This window comes from Pleurodeles waltl, chromosome 4_1, assembly GCF_031143425.1.
Source record: "Pleurodeles waltl isolate 20211129_DDA chromosome 4_1, aPleWal1.hap1.20221129, whole genome shotgun sequence".
Taxonomy (NCBI): Eukaryota; Metazoa; Chordata; class Amphibia; order Caudata; family Salamandridae; genus Pleurodeles; species Pleurodeles waltl.
The window spans coordinates 258,109,428-258,136,916 of NC_090442.1; the positions used below are offsets into that span (position 1 = coordinate 258,109,428).

Consider the following 27,489-nt stretch of genomic DNA (forward strand, 5'->3'; position numbering starts at 1 on the left):
CAAGACTGGGTAGACTTTGTTGACTATTCAGTGAAGGCCTTGGAGGGGTGGTTACATGGCAGTAAAGCTTCTGACTATGAAAGCCTGTACAATCTAATCCTGAGAGAGCATATTCTGAATAACTGTGTGTCTGATTTGTTACACCAATATCTAGTGGACTCAGATCTGACCTCTCCCCAAGAATTGGGAAAGAAGGCAGACAAATGGGTCAGAACAAGGGGGTGACAAGGATGGCAAGAAGAAGGATGGTAAGTCTTCAGACAAAGGTGGGGACAAATCTAAAAATGAGTCTTCATCAGGCCCACAAAAACACTCTGGTGGGGGTGGTGGGTCCAAATCCTCTTCTAATCAAGTAAAGAAACCATGGTGCTATTTATGTAAAGTAAAAGGCCATTGGACAACTGATGCCAGTTGTCCAAAGAAAAGCACCAAGCCTCCCACTACCACAACCCCTACTGCAACCTCTAGTGCCCCTAGTAATAGCAGTGGTAGTGGGAGCAAACCCACTAATAGCCAATCCAAGGGAGTAGCTGGGCTCACTTTTGGTAATTTAGTTGGGGTTGGTCTTGTTAGGGAGACCACAGAGGCTGTGCTAGTCTCTGAAGGTGCCATTGATTTGGCCACCTTGGTTGCTTGTCCCCTTAATATGGATAAGTACAAGCAACTTCCCCTAATAAATGGTGTTGAGGTTCAGGCCTACAGGGACACAGGTGCCAGTGTTGCCATGGTAATAGAGAAACTGGTACACCCTAAACAACACCTACTTGGTCACCAGTACCAAGTGACAGACGCTCATGACAACACTCCTAGCCCCCCCATGGCTGTTGTGAATCTCAACTGGGGGGGGGGGGTTACTGGTCCAAAGAAAGTTGTGGTTGCCTCAGATTTACCTGTAGACTGTCTACTAGGGAATGATTTAGAGACATCAGCTTGGGCAGAAGTGGAGTTGGAGGCTCATGCAGCAATGCTGGGCATTCCTGGGCATATTTTTGCTGTAACCAGGGCTCAGGCCAAAAAGCAAAAAGGACAGGGTGACTTGGATCCTGGAACAATGGACCAAGTGCTCCCTAAAGCTAGGGTTAGTAAGGGTAAATCCCTACCCAGTATCCCTCCCTCTACAGATGATTCTACTTCTGAGGAAGAAAAATTTCCCCCCCTGTGCAGAACCTTCACCAGAGGAGCTGGCAGCAGACACTGCTGAGCTTTTGGGTGGAGGGGGGCCTGCCAGGGAGGAACTGAGTGTGGCACAGCAATCCTGTCTCACATTAGAGGGTCTCAGACAGCAAGCTGTCAAACAGCAAAATGGGGATGTAAGTGACTCACATAGAGTTTACTGGGAGGACAACCTCTTGTACACAGAGGCAAGGGACCCAAAACCTGGAGCAGCCAGGAGATTGGTCATTCCCCTGCAGTACAGAGAGTTCCTCCTAACTCTGGCACACGACATTCCCTTGGCTGGACATTTGGGTCAGATTAAAACATGGGAAAGGCTTGTCCCCCTGTTTCACTGGCCTAGGATGTCAGAGGGCACAAAAGACTTTTGTAAGTCCTGCGTCACCTGCCAAGCCAGTGGCAAGACTGGTGGCACTCCAAAGGCTCCCCTTATTCCACTGCCTGTGGTTGGGGTTCCCTTTGAAAGGGTAGGGGTTGACATAGTTGGCCCCCTTGACCCTCCTACTGCTTCAGGCAATAGGTTTATCTTGGTGGTAGTGGACCATGCCACAAGATATCCTGAAGCAATTCCTCTAAGGACCACTACAGCACCTGCAGTGGCAAAAGCCCTCCTGAGAATCATTTCCAGAGTGGGTTTCCCAAAAGAGGTTGTATCAGACAGGGGTAGCAACTTTATGTCTGCATACTTGAAGGCCATGTGGAAGGAATGTGGTGTAACATACAAATTCACCACACCTTATCATCCACAAACAAATGGACTGGTAGAGAGGTTTAATAAAACTCTCAAAGGTATGATAATGGGACTCCCTGAAAAACTCAGGAGGAGATGGGATGTCATGTTACCTTGCCTCCTTTTTGCTTACAGGGAGGTACCCCAGAAAGGAGTGGGCTTAAGCCCTTTTGAACTCCTCTTTGGGCACCCTGTAAGAGGTCCCCTAACACTTGTAAAGGAGGGTTGGGAACAACCTTTAAAAGCTCCTAAGCAAGACATAGTGGACTATGTACTCGGCCTACGATCCAGAATGGCTGAGTACATGAAAAAGGCCAGTAAAAACCTTCAGGCCAGCCAAGAGCTCCAAAAGCAATGGCATGACCAGAAGGCTGTTCTGATTCAGTACCAACCAGGACAGAAGGTGTGGGTATTGGAGCCTGTGGCCCCAAGAGCACTCCAAGACAAATGGAGTGGACCCCATCTAATTGTTGAGAAGAAGGGCGAGGTCACCTACTTGGTTGACCTGGGCACTGCCAGGAGTCCCCTTAGGGTGCTCCATGTCAATCGCCTGAAACCCTACTATGACAGGGCTGATCTCACCCTGCTCATGGCAACAGATGAAGGACAGGAAGAAGAGAGTGACCCTCTCCCTGATCTCTTCTCTTCCACAGAAGAGGATGCTCTAGTGGAAGGTGTAGTTTTGGCAGACTGTCTTACTGCTGAGCAAAAAGACAACTGCATAAATCTCCTAGGTCAGTTTTCTGAACTCTTTTCAACTGTGCCAGGCACCACATCTTGGTGTGAACACACAATTGATACTGGAGACAGCTTGCCTGTCAAAAGTAAAATCTATAGGCAGCCTGACCATGTCAGGGACTGCATAAACAAGAAGTTCAGAAAATGCTTGAACTAGGAGTGGTTGAACACTCTGAAAGCCCATGGGCCTCTCCTGTGGTGCTTGTCTCAAAGCCTCACTCCAAAGATGGAAAAAAGGAAATGAGGTTTTGTGTAGATTACAGAGGTCTCAACCAGGTAACAAAAACTGATGCTCACCCTATGCCCAGGGCAGATGAGCTCATAGATACACTGGCATCTGCCAAGTATCTAAGCACCTTTGATTTGACTGCAGGGTATTGGCAGATCAAGTTATCAGAGGATGCTAAAGCAAAAACTGCATTTTCGACTATTGGAGGGCACTACCAATTCACAGTAATGCCCTTTGGTTTGAAAAATGCACCCGCCACTTTTCAAAGGTTGGTGAATACAGTCCTGCAAGGGTTGGAGGCTTTTAGTGCAGCATATCTGGACGATATAGCTGTCTTTAGCTCCACCTGGGATGATCACCTGGTCCACCTGTGGAAAGTTCTGGAGGCCCTGCAAAAGGCAGGCCTCACTATCAAGGCTTCAAAGTGCCAGATAGGGCAGGGGAAAGTGGTTTATCTAGGACACCTGGTAGGTGGAGAACAGATTGCACCACTTCAGGGGAAAATCCAAACTATCATAGATTGGGTTCCCCCTACAACACAGACCCAGGTGAGAGCCTTCCTAGGCCTCACTGGGTATTACAGGAGATTTATTAAGAATTGTGGCTCCATTGCAGCCCCACTTAATGATCTCACTTCCAAGAAAATGCCTAAAAAGGTATTGTGGACAGCTAGCTGTCAAAAAGCTTTTGAGGAGCTGAAACAGGCCATGTGCACTGCACCTGTCCTAAAAAGCCCATGTTACTCCAAGAAATTCATTGTTCAAACTGATGCATCTGAATTAGGGGTAGGGGCAGTCTTATCACAACTCAATTCTGAGGGCCAGGATCAACCTGTTGCTTTTATCAGCAGGAGGTTGACCCCTAGAGAAAAGCATTGGTCTGCCATAGAGAGGGAGGCCTTTGCTGTGGTCTGGGCACTGAAGATGTTGAGGCCATACCCGTTTGGCACTCACTTCATTGTTCAGACAGACCACAAACCTCTACTTTGGCTAAAACAAATGAAAGGTGAAAACCCTAAATTGTTGAGGTGGTCCATATCTCTACAGGGGATGGACTATACAGTGGAACATAGACCTGGGAGTACCCACTCCAGTGCAGATGGACTCTCCAGATATTTCCACTTAGACAATGAAGACTCATCAGGCCATGGCTAGTCTTATTGTCCTTCGTTTGGGGGGGGGGTTGTGTAGGAAAGTACCATCTTGCCTGGCATGTTACCCCCATATTTCACTGTATATATGTTGTTTTAGTGTATGTGTCACTGGGACCCTGCCAGCCAGGGCCCCAGTGCTCATAAGTGTGCCCTGTATGTGTTCCCTGTGTGATGACTAACCGTCTCACTGAGGCTCTGCTGACCAGAACTTCAGTGGTTATGCTCTCTCTGCTTTCTAAATTGTCACTAACAGACTAGTGACCAATTTCACCAATTCACATTGGCATACTGGAACACCCTTATAATTCCCTAGTATATGGTACTGAGGTACCCAGGGTATTGGGGTTCCAGGAGATTCCTATGGGCTGCAGCATTTCTTTTGCCACCCATAGGGAGATCTGACAATTCTTACACAGGCCTGCCAGTGCAGCCTGAGTGAAATAACGTCCACGTTATTTCACAGCCATTTTCCACTGCACTTAAGTAACTTATAAGTCACCTATATGTCTAACCTTCACCTGGTGAAGGTTGGGTGAAAAGTTACTTAGGGGGTCATTCTGACCCTGGCGGTCTATGACGGCCAGGGTCGCGGATGACTGAAGCCCCGCCAACAGGCTAGCGGTGCTTCAAAGCCCATTCCGACCGCAGCGGTAAAGCCGCGGTCGGAAAACCGGGTCCGGCGGTTTGCCGCCGGATTCCCCCCGCCTGGGCTAATGGGGATTCCGACCCCCTTCCCGCCAGCCTGTTCCTGGCTTTTTTCACCGCCAAGAACAGGATGGCGGGAACGGGTGTCCTGGGGCCCCTGGGGGCCCCTGCACTGCCCATGCCACTGGCATGGGCAGTGCAGGGGCCCCCTAACAGGGCCCCAGCATCCTTTTCACTGTCTGCTTGGCAGACAGTGAAAAGCGCGACGGGTGCAACTGCACCGTCGCACACCTGCAACACCGCCGGCTCCATTCGGCTTCAGTGTTGCAGGCCGCCTTCCCGCTAACAATGTTAGCGCCCGCCCGCCCAGCGGGAAGGTCGGAATGGCCCCAGCGGTCTTTCGACCGCGGAGCGGCCATATGGCGGTGACCGCCGCCCGCCTGAGTAGGAATGAGGCCCTTAGTGTGTGGGCTCCCTGGCACTAGCCAAGGTGCCCCCACATCGTTCAGGGCAAATTCCCCGGACTTTGTGAGCGCGGGGACACCATTACACGCGTGCACTGTACATAGGTCTCTACCTATGTACAGCGTCACAATGGTAACTCTGAACATGACCATGTAATATGTCTAGGATCATGGAATTGTCACCCCAATGCCATTCTGGCATTGGGGGTGACAATTCCATGATCCCCGGGGTCTCTAGCACAGAACCCGGGTACTGCCAAACTGCCTTTCCCGGGGTTTCACTGCAGCTGCTGCTGCTGCCAACCCCTCAGACAGGTTTCTGCCCTCCTGGGGTCCAGCCAGGCCTGGCCCAGGAAGGCAGAACAAAGGACTTCCTCAGAGAGAGGGTGTTACACCCTCTCCCTTTTGAAATAGGTGTCAGAGCTGGGGAGGAGTAGCCTCCCTCAGCCTCTGGAAATGCTTTGATGGGCACAGATGGTGCCTATCTCTGGATAAGCCAGTCTACACCGGTTCAGGGATCCCCCAGCCCTACTCTGGCACGAAACTGGACAAAGGAAAGGGGAGTGACCAATCCCCTGACCTGCACCTCCCAGGGGAGGTGCCGAGAGCTCCTCCAGCGTGCCCCAGACCTCTGCCATCTTGGATTCAGAGGTGTGCTGGCACACTGGACTGCTCTGAGTGGCCAGGGCCAGCAGGTGACGTCAGAGACTCCTTCTGATAGGCTCTTACCTGTGTTACTAGCCTATCCTCCTTTCTAGGTAGCCAAACCTCCTTTTCTGGCTATTTAGGGTCTCTGCTCTGGGGAATTCTTCAGATAACGAATGCAAGAGCTCATCAGAGTTCCTCTGCATCTCTCTCTTCACCTTCTGCCAAAGGATCGACCGCTGACTGCTCAGGACGCCTGCAAAACTGCAACAAAGTAGCAAAGATGACTACTGCAACCTTGTATCGCTTATCCTGCCGCCTTCTCGACTGTTTCCTGGTGGTGCAATGCTCTGGGGGTAGCCTGCCTCCTTTCTGCACCAGGAGCTCTGAAGAAATCTCCTGTGGGTCGACGGAATCTTCCCCTGCAACCGCAGGCACCAAAAGACTGCTTCACTGGTCCTCTGGGTCCCCTCTCATCCTGATGAGCGTGGTCCCTGGCACACAGCAACTCTGTCCAAGTGACTCCCACAGTCCAGTGGCTCTTCAGTCCAAGTTTGGTGGAGGTAAGTCATTGCCTCCCCACGCTAGGCTGCAAAGCTGTGTTTCCTGTGATTTGCAGCTGCTCCGGCTTCTGTGCACCTTTCCCAGAATTCCTGTGTGCACAGCCTAGCCCGGGTCCCCGGCACTCCGTCCTGCAGTGCCCAGCTCGCTGAGTTGGCATCAGACGTCGTGGGACTCCCTTTTGCAACTTCGGGTGGACTCCAGTTCACCCCTCTAAGTGCCTGTTCAGGTACTTCTGTGGAAGCTGCCTGCTTCTGTGAGGGCTCCCTGACTTGCTGGGTGCCCCCTCTGTCTCCTCTGCCAAGTGGCGATATCCTGGTCCCTCCTGGGCCACAGCAGCACCCAAAAACCCTAACCGCAACCCTTGCAGCTAGCAAGGCTTGTTTGCGGTCTTTCTGCATGGGAATACCTCTGCATGCTTCTTCACGACGTGGGACATCCATCCTCCAAAGTGGAAGTTTTTAGCCCTCTTCGTTCTTGCAGAATCCACAGCTTCTACCATCCAGTGGCAGCTCCTTTGCACCCTCAGCTGGCATTTCCTGGGCATCTGCCCCATCTCGACATTGTCGCGACTCTTGGACTTGGTCCCCTTGTTTCACAGGCACTCAGGTCCAGAAATCCACTGTTGTTGCATTGCTGGTGTTGGTCTTCCTTGCAGAATTCCCCTATCACGACTTCTGTGCTCTCTGGGGAATATAGGTGCACTTTACACCTACTTTTCAGGGTCTTGGGGTGGGCTATTGTTCTAACCCTCACTGTTTTCTTACAGTCCCAGCGACCCTCTGCAAGCTCACATAGGTTTGGGGTCCATTTGTGGTTCGCATTCCACTTTTGGAGTATATGGTTTGTGTTGCCCCTATACCTATGTGCTCCTATTGCAATCTACTGTAACTTTACACTGCTTGCATTATTTCCTTTTGCTATTACTGCATATTTTTGTTATTGTGTACATATATCTTGTGTATATTTGGCATCCTCATACTGAGGGTACTCACTGAGATACTTTTGGCATATTGTCCTAAAAATAAAGTACCTTTATTTTTAGTATATCTGTGTATTGTGTTTTCTTATGATATTGTGCATATGACACCAGTGGTATAGTAGGAGCTTTGCATGTCTCCTAGTTCAGCCTAAGCTGCTCTGCTATAGCTACCTTCTATCAGCCTAAGCTGCTAGAAATACCTCTTCTACACTAATAAGGGATAACTGGACCTGGTACAGAGTGTAAGTACCCCTTGGTACCCACTACAAGCCAGGCCAGCCTCCTACACTAGTGGTGCTTGACTTGGCGGTCCTTGCCCTGTTCAGCGGTCTTTGCCCTGTTCAGCGGTGCTTGAGTTTGAAGTTTCTGACCTGTTCAGCGGTGCTTGCCATGGTGGTCTTTGCCCTGTTCAGCAGTCTTTGCCCTGTTCAGCGATGCTTGCCATTGCAGTCTTTGCCCTGTTCAGCGGTGCTTGCCCTGTTTAGCGGTGCTTGCCATGGCGGTCTTTGCCCTGTTCAGCGGTGCTTGAGTTTGAAGTTTCTGATCTGTTCAGCGGTGCTTGCCATGGCGGTCTTTGCACTGTTCAGCGGTGCTTGAGTTTGAAGTTTCTGACCTGTTCAGCGGTGCTTGCCATGAGGGTCCTTCATTACCCCGCTGGGCTGGGGCTGGCGGTCCTTCATTGGGCAGCTGGGCTGTGGCTGCCGGGACCCTCCTGGGCAGCTGGGCTGTGGCTGGCGGTGGCCTCTTGGCCACTGACGATCGGGCTGCCCTCCTGCGCACTGACTCTGGCGGTGGCCTCCTGGCCAGTGACGATTGGGCTGGCGGTGGCCTCCTGGGCAGCGGGGATGATGTCGGTCTTCTCCGCCGTGCTGCTCCTCCCAGGCTGTAGCGATTTCTTCTGACCCTTCCCCACCTTGGGAGGAGTCACAGCTGAGTGGACACTCCACCCGGGACCCTTGTGAGCAGCTTTGCTGGCTGGAGTCTTCCCCCACTCCCGCCGCGCACTGTCCAACTTCTGGTGCTTCACAGGGGGGGGGACTGGCTGTGCTGTGGCTCCGTGTCACACTGGCTACCCTGGTGCCCGGTGCACTCCACATACCTCTAACAACAGGCACCACTGGTCCCGGAGATTGTTTGGCTGAGGTGCTAGTACGGGACCTATGAATTGGAGGGGGGGTGGGAAAGAGGTCAAGCTTGGTCAGGAAAAGTTTCTTAGGAACACTGGGACGGGTAGCTGGAGGGGGTCTGGGAGTGGAGGAAGAGGAGGTGGTTGTAGGAGGTGTAACGTTTGTGGCTTTGGGTGCAGGTGCATGCGCTGGAGGCTGTCGTGAGGTGGATGTATGTTGGGTGGGTGTGTGCCTGCGTTTGTGTACTTTGGGAGGGGGCGTCACAGACACACTGGGAGAGGACACAGGGGACGTGTAAATGATAGTGGGGGTGGTGAGTGTACGTGAGCAGGGTGTGGTGGTGGGTGTGCTGGTGCGGGACCTAGTGGCTGTAGTGGTAGTGCATGCAGGTGAGAGTGTAGACGAGACTGGGAGGGAGGAGGGAGACGAGGAGGAGGGGGACACAGTGGAGGCAGTGGATGTTGGTGTGTCTGTATGTGTGTGATGCTTGCGTGAGTGCCTGTGGGATGTGTGGTGCTTATGTTTGCCTGAGCTTCCCTTGTGTGGTGAGGTGTGTGCATGCTGGTCTGATGGTGTGCTTGGTATAGGCAAGGGTACAGGGGATTAGGTCTGAGTGGAGGAAGTTGGAGGGGGGAGGCTAGACACAGGGACAATGGCTGCCATCAGTGCTGAGGCCAGAGTTTGAAGGGTTCGATGAAGGGCAGCCTGACCAGAATGAATGCCCTCCAGGAATGCATTTGTGTGTTGCAATTCCCTTTCTACACCCTGGATGGCATTCAAAATGGTAGACTGCCCAACAGTGAGGGACCTGAGGAGGTCAATGGCCTCCTCACTGAGGGCAGCAGAGGTGACAGGGGCAGGGGCTGAGGTGCCTGGGGCGAAGGTGATGCCCACCCTCCTGGGTGAGCGGGCACGGGGTGAAGGCTGAGGAGCTGCTGGGAGGGCGGTGCTGGTAGGGGGGTGGCGGCCGTACCTGTAGAAGTGGGGGGCACAGATTTTGCCGCCACCACAAGGGAGCTCCCATCGGAGGACGAGTCCGTGTCTCTGGTTGCTGATCCTGTCCCCGCCGTGAAGCTCACCTCGCCCTCCGTCCCACTGGTGTATTCTGAGTCCGTGGTGTGGCCCTCTATGGCCATGTGGGATGCAGCTCCCTCGTGCTCCGGTGCCACTGTACCTCCGCCTGATGATGCTGATGCACACAAGAACAGGGAGACCACAAAAAGGGGGGGAACAACAGAAGAAAGACAGGTTGAGTGCATGGCTTACCGCTACCGTTGGCGGACAATTCAGACACAGCAGCCCCCTGCACTACGTCGCGCTGTTGGACTCTACAGATGCAATTCCTGGGATATGGCCTACATGGCTATGGTCGACATCTGCACACATAGATGACACAGGGGCATGTATACCTGTACTTGGCACTCTACAGAGGTTGGGTGGAGTGCCATATGGCCTGCATTACGGAGGGGCCTAGCCTACGGAACTCGCCCTGGCCTAGGGGAGCCCACAACCCTCCTCCCCCACCCAGACACCTTCACTGCGCCCAAAGTCAGCTGAATTATGTTGTACTCACCCCCTTGTGTCTGCTGTGATGCCCTCAAGCGCCCATCCAACTCAGGGTAGGCCACCGCCAGGATCCGGAACATCAGGGGGGTCATGGTGCGACGGGCACCCCTCCCACATTGGGAGGCCATCCCCAGCTGAGCCTCCGCCGTCTTCTTGCTCCAGCGGCGAATGTCCTCCCATCTTTTACGGCAGTGGGTGCTCCGTCTGTGGTGGACCCCCAGGGTCCAGACGTCCTTGGCGATGGCACGCCAAATATCCTTCTTCTGGTGGGCGCTGACCTAAATGAAATGTACAGGGGAGGAAGAGAAGTCATTAGCAACTGCACCGTCGAAGTGAGTGGCCCCCATCCCTACCCTTGCCATGTGGCACATGCATTCACAGTCCATCATGCACGCAGAACCGTGGCCCCTTCCTTCTTACAACTAGCCCTCTCCACTCAGGCATAGCCCATACAACATGCTCCCTGTGTACTTACCTGTTGGTCTGGAGGACCGTAGAGTAGCGTGTACTGGGGGAGGACCCCGTCCATGAACTTCTCCAACTCCTTTGCAGTGAAGGCAGGGGCTCTTTCCCTAGACGCATGAGCTATTGTCTCTTCCAGACCGAGGTCACAGCAGCACTTGCAGTGTAGGTCCTCTCCTGTCGAAGATCAGGTATCGAGTGATTGAACAGATAGAAAATGGCGGTCACGTCCGCGACGGTGCGTACCATCACCGCCGGTGCACTTCGTCATTGGCTCCTGGGACCCATAGGGTCCAATGTTAACCAATGCACCATTGCGCCGCGCCCTTCGACCGCCTACCGCGACGGTGTACAACGCCAGCGCAGTTACCTCACATCCCATTGTCCCAAGTCAGAGGTCAGGCAGCCGCCATTTCAGGGGCCCACATGGCTTCATTTTCAACTGCGTCACACATACCTAGGCCTAGACTCAACACACATACAAGCAACTTTTTGGATTATGTTTCGTGTTCTGTGTAGACTGTGGGTACATACCTCTGAGTTGTTTGACTCTGTGGTCGCTGTTGTCCTTTCTAGGCACCGTCCGCTGGGACATGTGAAGAAATGGCTGAATCCTCCGTTGTACCGACCGCTGGTGGACCTGTTGACAATGGAGGAGCGACATTTAATCATCACCTACAGGTTTGACCGTGCCACAATCCAGGAACTGTGTACCCAGTTGGAGCCTGACCTGATGTCAGCAATCCGCCATCCCACAGGAATCCTCCCTCAAGTGCAGGTGCTATCAGTGCTCCATTTCCTTGCAAGTGGGTCATTTCAAACAACAGTGGCCATAGCATCAGGGATGTCACAGCCTATGTTTTCAAACGTGTTGTCCAGAGTATTGTCTGCCCTTCTGAAACACATGCGGAGCTCCATCGTTTTCCCTCAGGTGGAGGATTTGCCTACAGTGAAAGGTGACTTCTATGCCCTTGGACATATCCTTAACATCGTAGGTGCCATTGATGGGACCCATGTAGCCCTGCCCCCCCCCCACAGGAGTGAACAGGTGTACAGGAACCGGAAGAGTTATCATTCCATGAACGTACAGATGGTATGTTTGGCAGACCAGTACATCTCCCAGGTAAATGCTATGTTCCCTGGCTCAGTGCATGACACCTACATCCTGCGGAATAGCAGCATCCCTTATGTGATGGGTCAACTCCAGAGGCACCGGGTGTGGCTATTAGGGGACTCTGGTTACCCCAACCTGTCATGGCTACTGACCCCAGTGAGGAATCCCAGGTCCAGGGCAGAGGAACTCTACAATGAGGCCCATGGGCAGGCTAGGAGGGTGATCGAACGCACCTTCGGCCTCCTGAAGGCCAGGTTCAGGTGCCTCCATATGACAGGGGGTTCCCTATTCTACTCACTAAGGAAGGTGTGCCAGATCATCGTGGCCTGCTGTATGCTTCACAATTTGGCTTTGCGACGCCAGGTGCCTTTTCTGCAGGAGGATGGTCCAGATGACGGTTATGTGGCAGCTGTGGAGCCTGTGGACAGTGATGAGGAGGAAGCAGAGGAAGAAGACATTGACAACAGGGACTCAGTTATCCAGCAATATTTCCAGTGACACACAGGTGAGAAAACATTCCTGCCTACTACAAGTACTTTCACACTTCTACCTCTATCCTGTCTGTCGATTTCAACCATTATATGGTAACTGAGTTGTACATTTCCATTACGGTTTCACAGGTGTGGTTTCCAACATGTGTCATCTGCTTAGATTCCTCATGGACTTGAGATGTGTGACATAGGTATGTTGACATTACAATTGAGAACACATTTTGTCACTGTCATTGCTAATATACATTTTCTAAATCACAGACTGACTCCAGGTTTTTTTGTGCTTCAAGGGTGTTTATTGCAGTGCTAAATATTGGAGGGGGGTTGTAAAATGGTGAGGGGTGATGGTGGAGGACTGTCCATAGCAGAGTCCAGTCTATGAGTCTCACAGGTGCCTTGCCCTTATGGGCATAGGAAGTGGAGCTGGGGCAGTTCCAATATGGACAGGGTTACAAAGTGGGACAGTAGGATGACAATCAGGGTGGTCTTATTTCTTGGCGGGGGTCTTGCCATCGTGCTCTGTCTTGTTCCTTGTTCTCAGGGACCGCTTGCGGGGTGGTTCTCCGTCTGCAGGGGGTGGGGTGCTGGTGTGGTGGTCCTGTGGCGGTGCCTCCTGTCCACTAGCGCTGGCGGAGGTGGTGGGCAGTTCATCGTCCAGGCTAGTGTCAGGGGCCCCTTGGAGTGCCACAGTGTCCCTCCTGGTGTTCAGTATCTCCTTCAGCACCCCTATGATGGTGCCCAGGGTGGTTCTGATGGTTCTGAGTTCCTCCCTGAAGCCCATATACTGTTCCTCCTGCAGGCGCTGGGTCTCCTGAAACTTGGCCAGGACCGTCGCCATCGTCTCCTGGGAGTGGTGGTATGCTCCCATGATGGAGGAGAGGGCCTCGTGGAGAGTGGGTTCCCTAGGCCTGTCTGCCCCCTGTCGCACGGCAGCCCTCCCAGTTCCCCTGTGTTCCTGTGCCTCCGTCCCCTGGACCGTGTACCCACTACCACTGCCCCCAGGTCCCTGTTGTTGTTGGGGTGGTGGGTTATCCTGGGTTCCCTGTAGTGGTGGACACACAGCTGATTGACGTGTCCTGGGGACGGAGGTATGGGCCCGCTGGGTGGGTGCTGTACTGGTGTTACCAGAGGGTGGAAGGTCTGTGGTGGGCTGTGCCTGTGTGAGGGGAACCGACTGTCCCGAGGCCCACGATAGTCCGGGCTGGTCATCTAGGTCCAGTTGGACAGAGCTGCTGTCATCACTGTGGGCCTCTTCTGTGGGTGGGGTGGAGATGTCTGGACCCTCCTGTCTGGTGACGTTGGGTAGTGGTCCTGCAGGGGTGGAAAGGCATGATTATTGCATCTGTGTGTTTCATGGTTTGCAATGGGTGGGTGACCGTGTACCCCAGTGCTGGCATTCCTGTGTGTGGGCTTGTGTGATGATGGTTGAGGGGGGTGTTATGGGTATGTGCAATGGGCATGCTTTAGTGATGGGTGTCCATGCTTTGTTTTTGCATGCAGGGCTTGGTGTTGGGATGGGTGGTTTGTGATATTGGTACATTTGTGAGGAGTTGGAGTGATAGGGGTGGGGGCGAGGGTGGGCGTCTGTGATAGCATGCAGGTAGGGTGGGGGATATGATAGTTAAGATTTGACTTACCAGAGTCCATTCCTCCACCGACTCCTGCGAGGCCCTCAGGATGCATTATTGTCAAGACCTGCTCCTCCCATGTTGTTAGTTGTGGGGGAGGAGGTGGGAGTCCGCCACCAGTCCGCTGTACTGCGATGTTGTGTCTGGAGACCACGGAACGCATCATCCCCCGTAGGTCGTTCCACCTCTTCCTGATGACGTCCCGATTTCTTGGGTGCTGTCCCACTGCGTTGACCCTGTCGACTATTCTTCTCCATAGCTCCATCTTCCTAGCAATAGAGGTGTGCTGCACCTGTGAGCCAAATAGCTGTGGCTCTACCCGTACGATTTCCTCCACCATGACCCTGAGCTCCTCCTCCGAGAACCTGGGGTGTCTTTGCCGTGCCATGGGGTGGTGTAGGTGATGTGTGGGGTGGTGTATGTGGTGATAGGTGTGGTGATATGTAGTGGTGTGTGGTGTTTTGTGCGTGGATGTTATGTGGGTGATGGCATTGTGTGCCTGTGGATGCTTGGTTGTAGATTGTAGTCTCTCTCTCTGGCCTTCTGCCGCAATTGTGGTCGTAGGGGCTTGTGGGTGATGTGGGTGTGTGTTTTATATAGTATTGTGTGTGTGGGAGTGGTGTGTGTATGTGTATCAGGTGTGTGTCTTTCGAATAATCCAATGTGGTGGTGTTTTGGAGATGTGTGTGTATTTTGAGCGCAGCGGTGTGTACCGCCAATGGAATACCGGGGTTGAAAGCCCGCCGCGTTGATTCGTGGATCGTGATAGCATGGGCGTATTTCTGTTGGCGTGACGGTGGAGGTTTTGTTTTCACCAGTTTATCACTGACCTTTGGTGTGGCGGACTTGTGTGGGTGTCTGAATTTTGTCAGATTTCGGGATGTGGGTCATAATAGCTGTGGCGGATTTCCGCGGGCGCGGCGGTGTGTTGGCAGTCTTCTGCACGGTGGTAAGCGGCTTTTACCGCCAATGACCCCCTATATTCCTTGAACATATATTCCCTTACGGCCCAAGGTGAACAAATACAAATTACAAGCAAGAAGGAAACAAACATTCACAAAGCCAATTGGTCTGACTTAAAAGTGATTTTTTATTATCAATTGTAGTTCTTCCAGACAGGGAATTAAGTATTCTCTCTTTAGAATGGGATAGGAAGTGCACTGTAATGCATAAACCAGTCAGTCAATGCTGTGGAGGCCCATCAGTCCTTGCAACATGTTCACGTTTCCCACTTCTAGTTGTACATCATAGTAATTCAGTTCATGCCCAAAGAAAATGCACTGTAGTTTTTAGTTTTTTTAGTTTAAACCTTTATTTCGGGCACAGCAGTGACCATAAATGTGCATCAAAAAAGAAAAGAAACTGGTGCACAGTATATGTAAATAAAAAGAAACGATTCTCCAAAACATCCCAATAAAAAACATTCATTACATTTCCACATAATATTAAAGATAAAATACAGATAAAAGCAAGTTAAAACTGCTTAAAAGAATTAGCACCACTGAAAAACCATCAACTTACTTCTCTTAATTGCACCTTTTAAATAAGAGCATATATTCACACAGATCGTGGGAGTCTCTAGAATCTGGAGAGACCCCAAAGCAGTCCAGGAGGAGCGGATGCCTCGCTTCCCAATAATAGCTAGTAGATAAAGGCTAGTAAGGTCCTGATAAAATTTACTGAAAAAAAAGTGCAATAAAGTTTGCGACGAAGCCTCATCACATGAGCATATCATAGTGCAAGATGAGTCGAACTGCCCCAACGGGAAATTCAGATGCCATCTTATAAAACCCAGTCTGAACCGCATTAAAATCATTCTCTCCCAGGAAGAATCAATACATCCCAAATATGCAGCCGTTCCACAAATGTCATTTAGGGCATCATAAGCCCTAATTGTAGGTTTGGAAAGTTCCTTTGCGGCCCTAAGGTTCTGCCGGTGTGTCTTAAACAAAAGTTTGATCTGGACCACACCCTGCTTAGACAGGGTTTCTGGATTATTAAAAAACTACATGACCTCCAGTTCAACAAGCAGCAACTTCATGTGATTGAACCAAGGAATTTGCAGCCCTCTATTGCATGCTGAGCAGTCCATACTAATATCTCTGTTGAAAACAGCATGAGAATTGCTCCATATCGAACACCACAGCATCACAGGGGCAAGGCAAATAGTGTCCTCCACATACTCCATACTTAATCCCTGGTGCGTACTATAGTTGGGGCAGGTGGATGGAACACCCAGAAGTCTAATCAGTGCTCCATTTTGCACCCCTTGTAAAGCCTTTGAATTGCTAGAACCCTAAAGGAGGGGTTCTTCTGTAGAACAGAATTGGGAGATTTTCCTCCTGTAAACCTCCAGAAAGGGGGCCACAGTTTTTCTCCCTATGCGTCTTGCTAAGCTAAAGACATTCTCAATGGAGCCTGAGAACTTATGCCTGACCGCTGATACACAGGGCCCCCAACTCCCCTTGGAATCAACAATCATACCTAGGTATGGAAATTCGTGGGTAAGTGCCACTTGTAGTCCTTGTAAAATGATGCCCCTCATCTTGGACCGCTTCAAGTTACTTGACATAATAAAAGTTTTAGCACGATTTGTAGACAAGCCTAGAGAACCCATAAAAAGAAACAACTCATCAAATAGGAGCTTCAGATCATTATAAGTACTAGAAATCAAAACAGCATTGTCTGTATAAAGCAATACAGGGACTTTTTTCCCAGCTATCACAGCGGCGTCAGAGGCTATCGCAGACAGAGTGGAGCCAAGACCATTGATATATAATAAAAATAACAGCGGGGCTAAGAGGCACCCCTGACAGACACCATAGACAATGCTGAAGCTCTCTGACCTTTTGCCTAAAGGACCACACCGTATAGAGGTCAAAGTGAAGGGCTCTCAGAAATTGAACAAGATCATAGTCAATCCCCAGAGTAGTCAAGTTTTCCCAAAGCTTAGACCTCAAAACACTATTGAAGGTGCAATACAGATCCATGAATGCCAGGCACACGGAGCCCTGCCTAGCAATAGTATGTTTGCTAATCAGAAGATGTAAATTTAAGCTTTGCTCCACCATGTCTAGCCCCTCCTGGAATCCGTACTGCACCTCCGACAGGATACCAGCAGCCCCCACCCATTCCTGGAGATGAGCCAAAACAATTCTGCCCACCAGTTTAGCAGCAGAGTCCAGAAGCGAGATAGGGTGATGGCATGCAGTAGACTGAAGATTACCCTTTTTAAAAACTGGAACAATAATAGCAGAGCACCACCATTGCGGAAGACCAGTCTTACAAAGGGCATTAAAGCAGTCGCAGAGCAATAGGGCCCAAAGGTCAGGGGCAGATTTATATAGATCCATTAGCACCCCCATTAGGGCCTTGGACCTTAACCAAGGGGCTCTTGGAGATCGCCTCCCTAACTTCCTACACTGAGAATTCTATTAACGAAGGGATGATCACCTCCTCCCCAGGAACCATACTAATGTTAGAAGGGCAGTAGACCCCTTTAAAATCCACCACCCATGCTTCCTGTCCTATGGTGGCAATACCAGTATTCAATTTAACTTCAACAGTCTTGATGGCTCCCATGGCCTTCCAAAAGGCTCTCGCATCATTCAACCTGCAAATCTTCACAATATCACCCCAAAACTCATCCTGTAACTCACTCTGCCTGGCCCTCATCATGTTTTTAAATACCTACCTACAGTGGCACACCTTTAGCGCATCCCTAGGAAATGACCTAAGGGCAACGTGCAAATTAGTGGATACCTCCTGACACACCTGATTGAACCATTTACGGGCATCAGGCTTCAGTTTGCTGGTTTTGGACAATAGACTGGTCAGTGCTAAACCTAGCTCCCTAATATGTGAAGACACAACAAAAGGGGAATCAAAACCCTGAAGACAGGCAAGTACCAGGGGAAGATGGCTCAAACAAACGTTCTTTAAGATGGAATCCATATCCACATTTCTCCACACCAGGCAGAGCCCTTGAGTGTTAGTTTCAAGGGACTGTGCAGGCAATGTTGTTAGGCCAATCACCCTCTTTGAAATACAGAGCTCCACACATAAGGGATTATGATCATTATCAGCACTCATCCCAATTTTGACCCAAGCACAGAATTCTAACATAATCAATTACTGACACACATTCCGCCCTTTCAAACGTGGATTTTGAGTAATACTGGAGATCCTAAACTTCAAGCAGATTCACTGATACAGCCTCACAAACTGAAAGAGAGCCTGGCCCCCCTGCTCCAGTGATGGTGTATCAAAACCAATACATTGACAATCAAATATTTGCTGTTCACTTACCAACAGCAGAGGCCTAATTTAACACTAAAATCCCCCCTAAATTAATGGCATAATCCTGATATTATTATGCTAACAACTCTTCCAAGCCTAACATGAAATCAGACATCATTTTATGATTGTCAATGTGCCCAGAATCAAAGTAGCCGTTGTAAAAATGTATAATCACAATACACAAACCAAAAGGCCAGGTTGTTAGAAAGGCTTGGATGAGGAGTCTATCAGAGGGGATTTGAGAAACTTTACAGTCTAAGGTGACCCAATCATCAAATGCCAAATTACCATCAATGCATGTTCCAAGAAATGATCTTTACACCACCATTACCAAGCTCATCCGAGCAAAAGTCAAACTCACTGGATAGAGCTATATCTTGGGCTTGAGTGGACTGATTTTTGAGCCAGAGGGGGGGAAATAGCGGGAGTGTACCCAGGGTCTTCACAGGGGCAGGAACTTTGAGCAGGGCAACAAATGAGTCAATCAGTTGCATCCAAATCACCCAACAGGGAATAGTGATTAGAAACTTGTACAGCACAATTGGGTGCCAACACAGTATCGGTGAGGGAGCTCACTCTACTAGCAATATCCCTGTAAAAATAACCTAGTGGTAGGACCCAAATCTTGCTTTGGGGTGAATAGGCTACCCTATGATGCTCAATAATGTGCCTAACCCACCTGGGGTTCCTAAAGGAGATAATAATACAATCACCCCCAAACTCCTTCCGCTTGTTCACCTAGCCAGAAGTATCTCAGATGGAAGGCAATCATGTAGCCATGCAGCATGGTGTTCCCCTTAACCCAGTGAGCTACTTTGTTAATCAGCTCAAGTGTAGACTCACTAATGAAATTTAGGGATATCAACTAATATGGCCACATACAAGCTAGCTGCCAGGGGGAGATCACATCTGGAAAAGTGCAAGCGGAAACCTAGTTGCCTCACTAGGGGTGGGTAAGTTATCCAAAGCCTGGACTGATTCCACTGCAAAGCTCCTCGGAGGCATGCTCTGTGGGCCTTCATCCCTTGATTTCCCTGACTGGGGTGCAGATACAGCAGAATAGGGAGACTTATTAACCACATGGCCCATGTCTAGCCCAACAAGACAGCAATGCGAGAGTAGACTCTGAGCTAGCTGGACAAGAAGACTCCTGCGTGGCAGCATTTGAGTCTCTGACCCTCCCCTGTCCACCCCAGTTACAACTATCGCAGGCAATATCAACTAATTTGCTCTCTATGCGCCCCAAATGATCAAACATCCCTTTTAATTTAGATTCTAAAACATCCACAATTTCTTTGCCCAATTGTATTAACATGCTCTCAGGAGCAATGAGATGCCCACCCATTAACCTCTAATGCCATGGCCCCATTGGGCTAATTTTGATGCCCCATCCTTGTGATGCCTCTCTGTCACGAAGGATCCCATGGAGAGACAAGCCTGCGTCTCTGCTCTCCACAGGGCCCTTCATTGTGACACAATCACCACCACAGTACTGTATAGTGTAAAAGGTCATTTATTGGGACATAATTGCAAGTAACAACAAACATTTTAATACATTTTAACATTCCAACTTTCCAGCTTCCTTTCTGGTCCGCCCCTTTTGAAACACCCCACCTTTCACTTTCCATTTTGTTCCCCACTTTTGCCTAAAATCAGCCAGCCTCCACCTTCATTCACCTACTTTCCATACTCTCCTTTCATACCCTGCTTCATTTGTGTATACCCCATACTGTCATCCTTCACCTGCTTCTTCTCCCCCACCCGAAAGAGTGGACAGGCCCACATCGGACTCTCCACCCTCCCCCAGCTACTGCCACCAAGCAAAACCCTTGGGGGCGTTTAGCTGCCCCACCAGCAAAACGGCTGCAACACCTTTTAAGCAGAATCCCTGAACCACAACCTCTAGCTCCACAACTCTCCCAACAAATCTCGTAATTCCAAAATGTAGTATGCATTGCACATGTCCGAAAGATGCACCCCATCATCCCAAAAAAGTACTGCCTCTTCTTCTTTGATCCCCTCATGTGTCAAAACCTTAATGTCATGGACCCAGCAAAAAACCTTAATTTCCCGATTGATGTTCCTCCTAGCCCTGTTGATCGCCCCATGTTTCATTGCTCCCCCCATTTCCTCCAGGGCACAAATTCTGTCCACACCAAACAAGTTCCAGCCATCCTCTGCCAAAGCAAAGCTAGGTCCCATTGCACGTGTTGCAGTGGGGAGAGCCCAGATAGTCACACTAGATCATTTTCCCCCAGGTGAAGCACCAAAACATCAGGAAAACCCCAATTTGGTATCATGGATGTCAAAAAAGGTAGCAAATTGCCCCATCTAATCTCACTCTTCACCCACCACAAAACCTCCTGGCGTCTGCCCAACAATGCAAGACAAAGTCCATAGATCTGCTTCTCCGCATATTTTGCCGGCCAGTTTATGAAGTAATGCCCAACCGGCCACGTGATCACCTTGGACCTTTCCGGGCCACTCACTCATCCTTTAAAGACAAACAAATTTCAGTAGAGGGAATGAAAAGCACCCCCCTCTCTGTTCTCATCCCCTTTTGTACGCACACCATCCCCATACGCCCAAAAGACTCCTCATGCCCCCACATATTGCTCACAGCACTTCGAACATCACCTTCCAATCCGCTTGATCTGTGTCCAATCCCACCCAAGTCGAGTAGCCGCAGTTGCCGCCCCAATCCAGAATGAATGAGTCTCAAAGTCACTCGCCTGACGTCCAATCCACCACAATGCCATCCGCAAAACAGCCAACAACTAAAATGCCGTCAGCTTCTCATCATTTGTGTGACAGAAAACACCTTCGTTCGGAGGCACTGCTCCGCCAGAAAGCTACCCCACTCACCGACCGGGCACACTTCACCATTCCCTCCTTTACTCAACCACACCCATTTCTCCCTCCCAAGCTGCTATGTCTTGGGCCTCCTCAGCCAAATGCCCAACCGGTCACCTTCCTGGCACACCTCCACATGCTTCACACCAACAGCCTTGTCCACTCCCAACAATTCAGACAGACGAAAACCCCCCAAAAAAACATCCATATCATGCACATCCTAAAAAGAGAAGCCTCATATCCATCCTTACAGCAGACCGGCAGCACGTGCAACAATTCCAGTAGCAATTTGAAAGTGATAGTCTCCCTCAATGTTGTACTTTGCCCGGTCCTTTCTTTTCCCCACCCTTTTAACATTCTCGCCAAGATGTCATCTTTCACTGGGTCAAAACCAAAAAACAACTTCCCATATAAAAACACCCCCACTAACTTGCTCCCGATTGTTGCAGGCGACAAATCCTTTTGAATCAAAAGCAACACAAAACGAATCACTCGTGCCTCAAGTGCACCATGATCCTGACTCCACCACTGCCCCTCGATCCCTTCAAAAGATTGAAACTCCAACCATGCCAGACAATAACTCTTCTGAATGGACTAATGACTTCTCAAGAAGCCAAATGACCATCATGCCCCCCACTCGCAAATGTCCACCGGGACTGTTGTCTTGTGCTCATCTGCGCCAGGTGCCAAACTGCAGAAACGTTGGCACTGTGAACAAGACAGGGTATCAGCAATAGAATTGTTGACCCCTGGAATGCGCCACTAGCAAAGGAAAAAAATCCAGGATAGCTATACTCCTGCCTTGAGCCCACTACTGTTGTGGCCAAGGTTACGCAAACCACTTGTCGTCCCAAAACAGTCCACAGCCCGAAGCTCCTGCCGGGCCTGAGAATATCTGAACCTGCCACACCATGTCCGCCTCCTGAAAAACCAAGGAGACCCCATTAAACTGAGTAAGGAACACTTCCCAGAGAATGTATGTCGGAACAATGCATGCTGGAACAACGCATGCCTGAACAACGAGGTCGGAACAACGACCGCGTTTTTACCACTAATGCCTTTACCACGAATGCCTTAATAACAATTTTTCGTTGTAAAGGCATTCCTGGTAAAGGCATTAGTGATAGGCATGCATGGTTCCGGCATGCGTCCCCCCTGGCTCCCCAACCCCACCCCTAAAAATTACCGCAACCCCCCACCCCCTCCCCTAAAACCACACCAACCCCCCACCCTTGCCCCTAAAACTACCCCAACCCTCCACCTCATCCCTAAAATTACCGCGACCCCCACCCTGCCCCAAAAACAACCCCAACCCCCACCCCATCCCTAAAACCTAAACTACCCCAACTCCCACCCCTAAAACCTAAAACCACCCCAACACCCCCACCCCTAAAACTACCAGGGGGAGATCACATCTGGAAAAGTGCAAGAGCCCCCCACCCTGCCCCTAAAACCTAAAACCCCCCAACCCTCCCACCACACCACTAAAACCCAAAATCCCCCCAGCTCCCCACCCCGCCCCTAAAATTACCCGACCCCCCAACCCACCCCTAAACCCTAAAACCACCCCAACCCCTAAAATTACCGCAACCCCTCACCCCGTCCCTAAAACCTAAAACCACCCCAACCCCCCACCCCTAAAACCTAAACCACCCCAATCCCCCACCCGTAAAAACCTAAACCACCTGACCCCCCACCCCAAATACAAAAAATACCCGACCCTCCCACCCCGTCCCTAAAACTAAAAATACCCCTCCCCCAAACCTAAACCGCCCGACCCCCCACCCCTAAAACTAAAAATACCCGACCCCTCACCCTCACCCCTAAAACTAAAAATACCCCTTCCCTCCCTCCCCGTCCCTAAACCTAAACAGCCCTCTTCCTCCTCCTCTAAAGCTACCCAATCCCCCACCCCGCCCCTAAAACTAAAAATACCCGACCCCCACCCCTGAAACTAAAACCCTCTGACCCCCCACCCCGGCCCCTAAAACTAAAACCCCAACCCCCCACACCCGCCCCTAAAACTAAAACTACCCGACCCCCCACCCCGCCCCTAAAACTAAAAATACCCCTCCCCCATGCCCCTAAACCGCCCGACGCCCCCTCCCCTAAAACTCAAACTCCAAACCCCACCCCGTCCCTCAATCAATCAATCAATCAGTGAATTTATAAAGCGCGCTATGTACCCGACAGGGTTTCGAGGCGCTGGGGAGGGGGGGGTGCTGCTAGCGTTCGAAGAGCCATGTCTTGAGGAGTCTCCTGAAGGTGAGGAGGTCCTGGGTCTGGCGTAGTGAGGTGGGGAGAGAGTTCCTGGTCTTGGCGGCGAGGAAGGAGAAGGATCTGCCGCCAGAGGTCTTGCGCTGGATTCGGGGGACGATGGCGAGGGCGAGGTTGGCAGAGCGGAGTTGACGTGTGGGGACGTAGAAGTTGAGTCTGGTGTTCAGGTAGGTGGGTCCGGTGTTGTGTAGTGCCTTGTGTGCGTGGATGAGGAGTTTGAAGGTGATCCTTTTTTCCACGGGGAGCCAGTGGAGGTCCTTCAGGTGGGGGGAGATGTGACATCGGCGGGGTATGTCGAGGATCAGGCGGGCGGATGCGTTCTGGATGCGTTGGAGTCGTTTGATGTCTTTCGTTGGGATGCCTGTGTAGAGTGCGTTGCCGTAGTCAAGTCTGCTACTGACGAGGGCTTGAGTCACCGTCTTCCTGGTTCCTGTTGGAATCCACTTGAAGATCCTGCGGAGCATGCAGAGGGTGTTGAAACAAGAAGAGGAGACGGCGTTGATCTGTTTGGACATGGTAAGAGCAGAGTCGAGGACGAAGCCGAGGTTTCGTGCGTGGCTGGCTGGGGTGGGTGGGGGTCCCAGGGCGGTGGGCCACCAGGAGTCGTTCCAGGCCGAGGGGGTGCGTCCGAGGATGAGGACTTCTGTCTTGTCGGAGTTGAGCTTCAGGCAGCTGTTGCTCATCCACTCGGCGATGGATTTTAGTCCCTCGTGGAGGTTGGTTTTGGCGGTGAGCGGATCTTTGGTCAGGGAGAGGACGAGCTGGGTGTCGTCGGCGTAGGAGATGATGCTAAGGTTGTGTTGACGGGCCAGTTGTGCGAGGGGGGCCATGTAGACGTTGAACAACGTTGGGCTAAGAGAGGAGCCTTGGGGGACGCCGCAGATGAGGTTGGTGGCTTTGGAGCGGAAGGGTGAGAGTCGGACTCTCTGGGTTCTGTCGGAGAGGAAGGATGAGATCCAGTTGAGGGCTTTGTCTTGGATGCCGGCTTCGTGGAGACGGGTTAGCAGGGTGCGGTGGCAGACTGTGTCGAAAGCGGCTGATAGGTCGAGGAGGATGAGGGCTGAGGTTTCGCCGTTGTCCATTTGTTGTCTGATGTCATCTGTGGCGGCGAGGAGTGCGGTCTCAGTGCTGTGGTTTCGTCTGAATCCAGATTGTGAGGGGTCTAGGATGGAGTTGTCTTCTAGGAAGTGGGCGAGCTGTGCGTTGACGATCTTCTCGATGGCTTTCGCTGGAAAAGGAAGGAGAGAGATCGGTCAGAAGTTTTTGAGATCGTTGGGGTCAGCCTTGGGTTTCTTGTGTCCCTAAAACTAAAACCCCAACCCCCACCCCCCTAAAACTAAAAATACCCCAACCCCCCACCCCGCCCCAAAAACTAAAACCCTAACCCACCACCCCGCCCCAAAAACTAAAAAAAACACCGACCCCCCACCCCGCCCCTAAAACTAAAACTCCAACCCCCGCCCCACTTACCTGACTCATCGCGTCATCCTCCTCAGCCGACTCCCTTGTTCTGTGCCTTAACCATGCATGTGCGTTGTTCAGCACATGCGTGGTTAAGGCACAAAACAACGAAGTCGAGGTTAACGAAAGCGTTGTCCCGCTTTCGCTGTCCACGACTTCGTTGTTACGGAGCCGTCGTTCAGGGCGTTTCACCTTCCCAGACCCTGATGTCCTCCCTCAGCCCCACAGACATCCGAATCCGGTGATTAGGAAGCGATGCACCCGACATAGCAAGGCCCATTCGCCAGCAAAACGTCCTGCCCCTGTACCACCCCGCAAGCAAAATTGAGAAAACCCAATAGCTGCTGGGCCACCTTCAATCTTATGTAGCAAACAAAGGTGCTGAAGAAAGAACACAATTTCTTACACTTTGTCTGCTGGCAGTCTTGCTATGAGTACCACGCTGTCCAGTTCAAGGCCCAGGAATGTCAGTAGAATACTTGGACCCTCCGTCTTTTCTGTAGCCAAAGGAACCCCCATGTCAAGTGCCAATTGTTCAAAACACTTCAGCGCCCTGCCACATGCCCCAAACTCTGCCTCGCCCACAAACAGGAAATCATCCAAGTAATGCAACACTGCCCGATGTCCACTCACCTTTGTGAAAACCCACTGCAAAAAGGTACTAAACGCTTTAAACAAGGCACGCGAGATAGCACAACCCATAGAAAGAACCCTGTCCACATAGATAGCCCCATCCAACTACATACCCGGCAATGAGAAATCGTCTGGGTGAATGGGTAAGAGTCGAAAAGCCGCTTTGATGTCACACTTAGCCAGCTCCGAAACCCTACCACTCCCACAAATCAGGCGAATGGTTTTGTCAGCTGATGCATACACCACTCGTGTGTCCCCCGCATGATGAAATCATTCACCAATGCCACCTCCAGCCATGACAAATGATGAATGAGTCAAAACTCCCCTTTCTTCTTCTTTGGCACCACAGCCAATGGCAAAATCATCAAGTCCTTCATGGGCCACCCGTAAAAGGGGCCCACAATCCTTCCTTCATCGACCTCTTTGCTCAATTTGGTTGAAACCACACATGGCATCTCCCTGGCTGAACTCAAATTGTCAGCCCACTGCCGCACCCGCAGCCCTTGATACCCCACCCGGAAACCTTCTCTGAAACTCCATTCCAATCTCAGCGCTACTTCCTTATCAGGATACATGCGCAACCAGGGCAGTTAATTGGTGTAGGACACCTTTGGCCCAGGAGCGCCTGGAGCTCTGTGAATCTTGGCTTATCTGCATTGCTCCTCTGGACTGCCCAGTGAGAAATGCTGCATGAGCAGGTGCCACCCCCCACATTTGGAGCACTAGTGTTTGAATTTACATTGGTGTCTCGAGCAGAAGCCTTTCTTGAAATTCCAGCAGGTTCCTGCAATAGGAACAGGGGTACGCTGTGTGTTACCTGCCCCCACCTGGGCAAACGGGGGTGAAAAGGCTTAAGTAACACTGGAAAGCCGCTTGCCGTGTGTATCGATGCCACAGAATGGGATGATGCCATCTACTGCATCCACAATTCAGAATCTACACCCCCCCATGGTTTCTCCGGGTTCACACTCCTCCTCGCTCTAAACTTCTCATCGTAGCTAAGCCATATGTATCCCCCAAAATGTATCTGTGCCGAACAGATGATATCCATGTACTTAAACAACGCAATGGCTCTTTCAGGGTATTTGTTACAATAAATGCTAGCATAAATAAGAAAAATGGATGTTCAGTTCTCCATAGTAATGGGAACAAGCTCCCACCCTTCTTTTTCTTTGGACCCTTCTTTTGCCTGTATGTCTCTGTGGAGGAGCCTAAATATGTCTACATATTTGTGTTTCCATATCCTGGCTTTCATTTTGTCAGCCACGCGCGAGCCCAGTGGCATCGCCAAAACCATATAGGGTAGCAGTTTCTAATGTCCTCCCCATCCTTCTGTTCACCCTCTACCTCCCCCTCAATCACTTTCTCCCCAGCCGCCCCAGACACCACATCCTCCTAAGCAGTTTTGGCACCATGGCTCTGTACTGTGCTGCCCGTGCACCAAGCACCTCATGTATTGACTCATCCCCCAACCTGATGGACTTGAACTGAGATGTACTAGAGCTGGGCTGGGGTTAACCCACGCGGACCACCATTCACCCTTACCTTTGAGCCCTGGTTCTTGGGTCTCCTTATACTGAACCGTCTTGCAACCACGTCCGCGATCGTCCTTACGTGCATCCTCAGTTGCTGCCGCACTCGGATTCGGTCCCTTTAAAACATCAAACAAAGGGGGGCTGGTGCTGCTCCTGCGCCCCTTATCCCTCCCTTTGCCCTTGCTCACCTCCACTTTCTTGAATCTCCCCATCTTCCATCTCGTTGCTGTCATCCTCATAATCGAGCTCCACCTCATCCTTCACATCTATGTCAAACCTCACATTCGCATACTTAGCATCCGATACACCATGCCGCGCCTCCTTGCCATCACCCCCATGGCGTTTGCCATGCATATGCAATGACCGTGCCATTGCTGTAGGAAAGTCCGTCGCAGGCTCCCCTAGTTCTTCCGACCAACGTCCAGAGGCCGTTTTGCACCCCGTTGGCATCGCCATCCGATGGCGAGTCTCACCTACTGCCTTCGAGTCTCTGTACACCACCTGGCCGCCTTTGCCACGTGTGTGTTTTTAATTGTTTGTGGGCACATTCTTCCCCTTCCTCTTCAGGAAACATGGCAAATCGTCGCGATACCCTGACCTAAGAGATACCTTGCCTCCAGAATAGGTGGTAAGTTTGCATAAACATTTCTCTTCCCTAGTCTTTTTCCTTTAAATTGCTTTCTCTCACTTTTCCAATAGAAGCACATCTATTTCCTTTGTCTT

At 51.0% G+C, this 27,489-nt stretch overlaps 1 pseudogene; it reads right to left on the reverse strand.

Moving 5' to 3' along the window:
* Positions 1 to 26,851, reverse strand: part of LOC138287150 (60 kDa heat shock protein, mitochondrial-like) — a 108,464-nt pseudogene extending 81,613 nt beyond the window's left edge.
* Between the last annotated feature and the right edge of the window lie 638 nt (positions 26,852 to 27,489).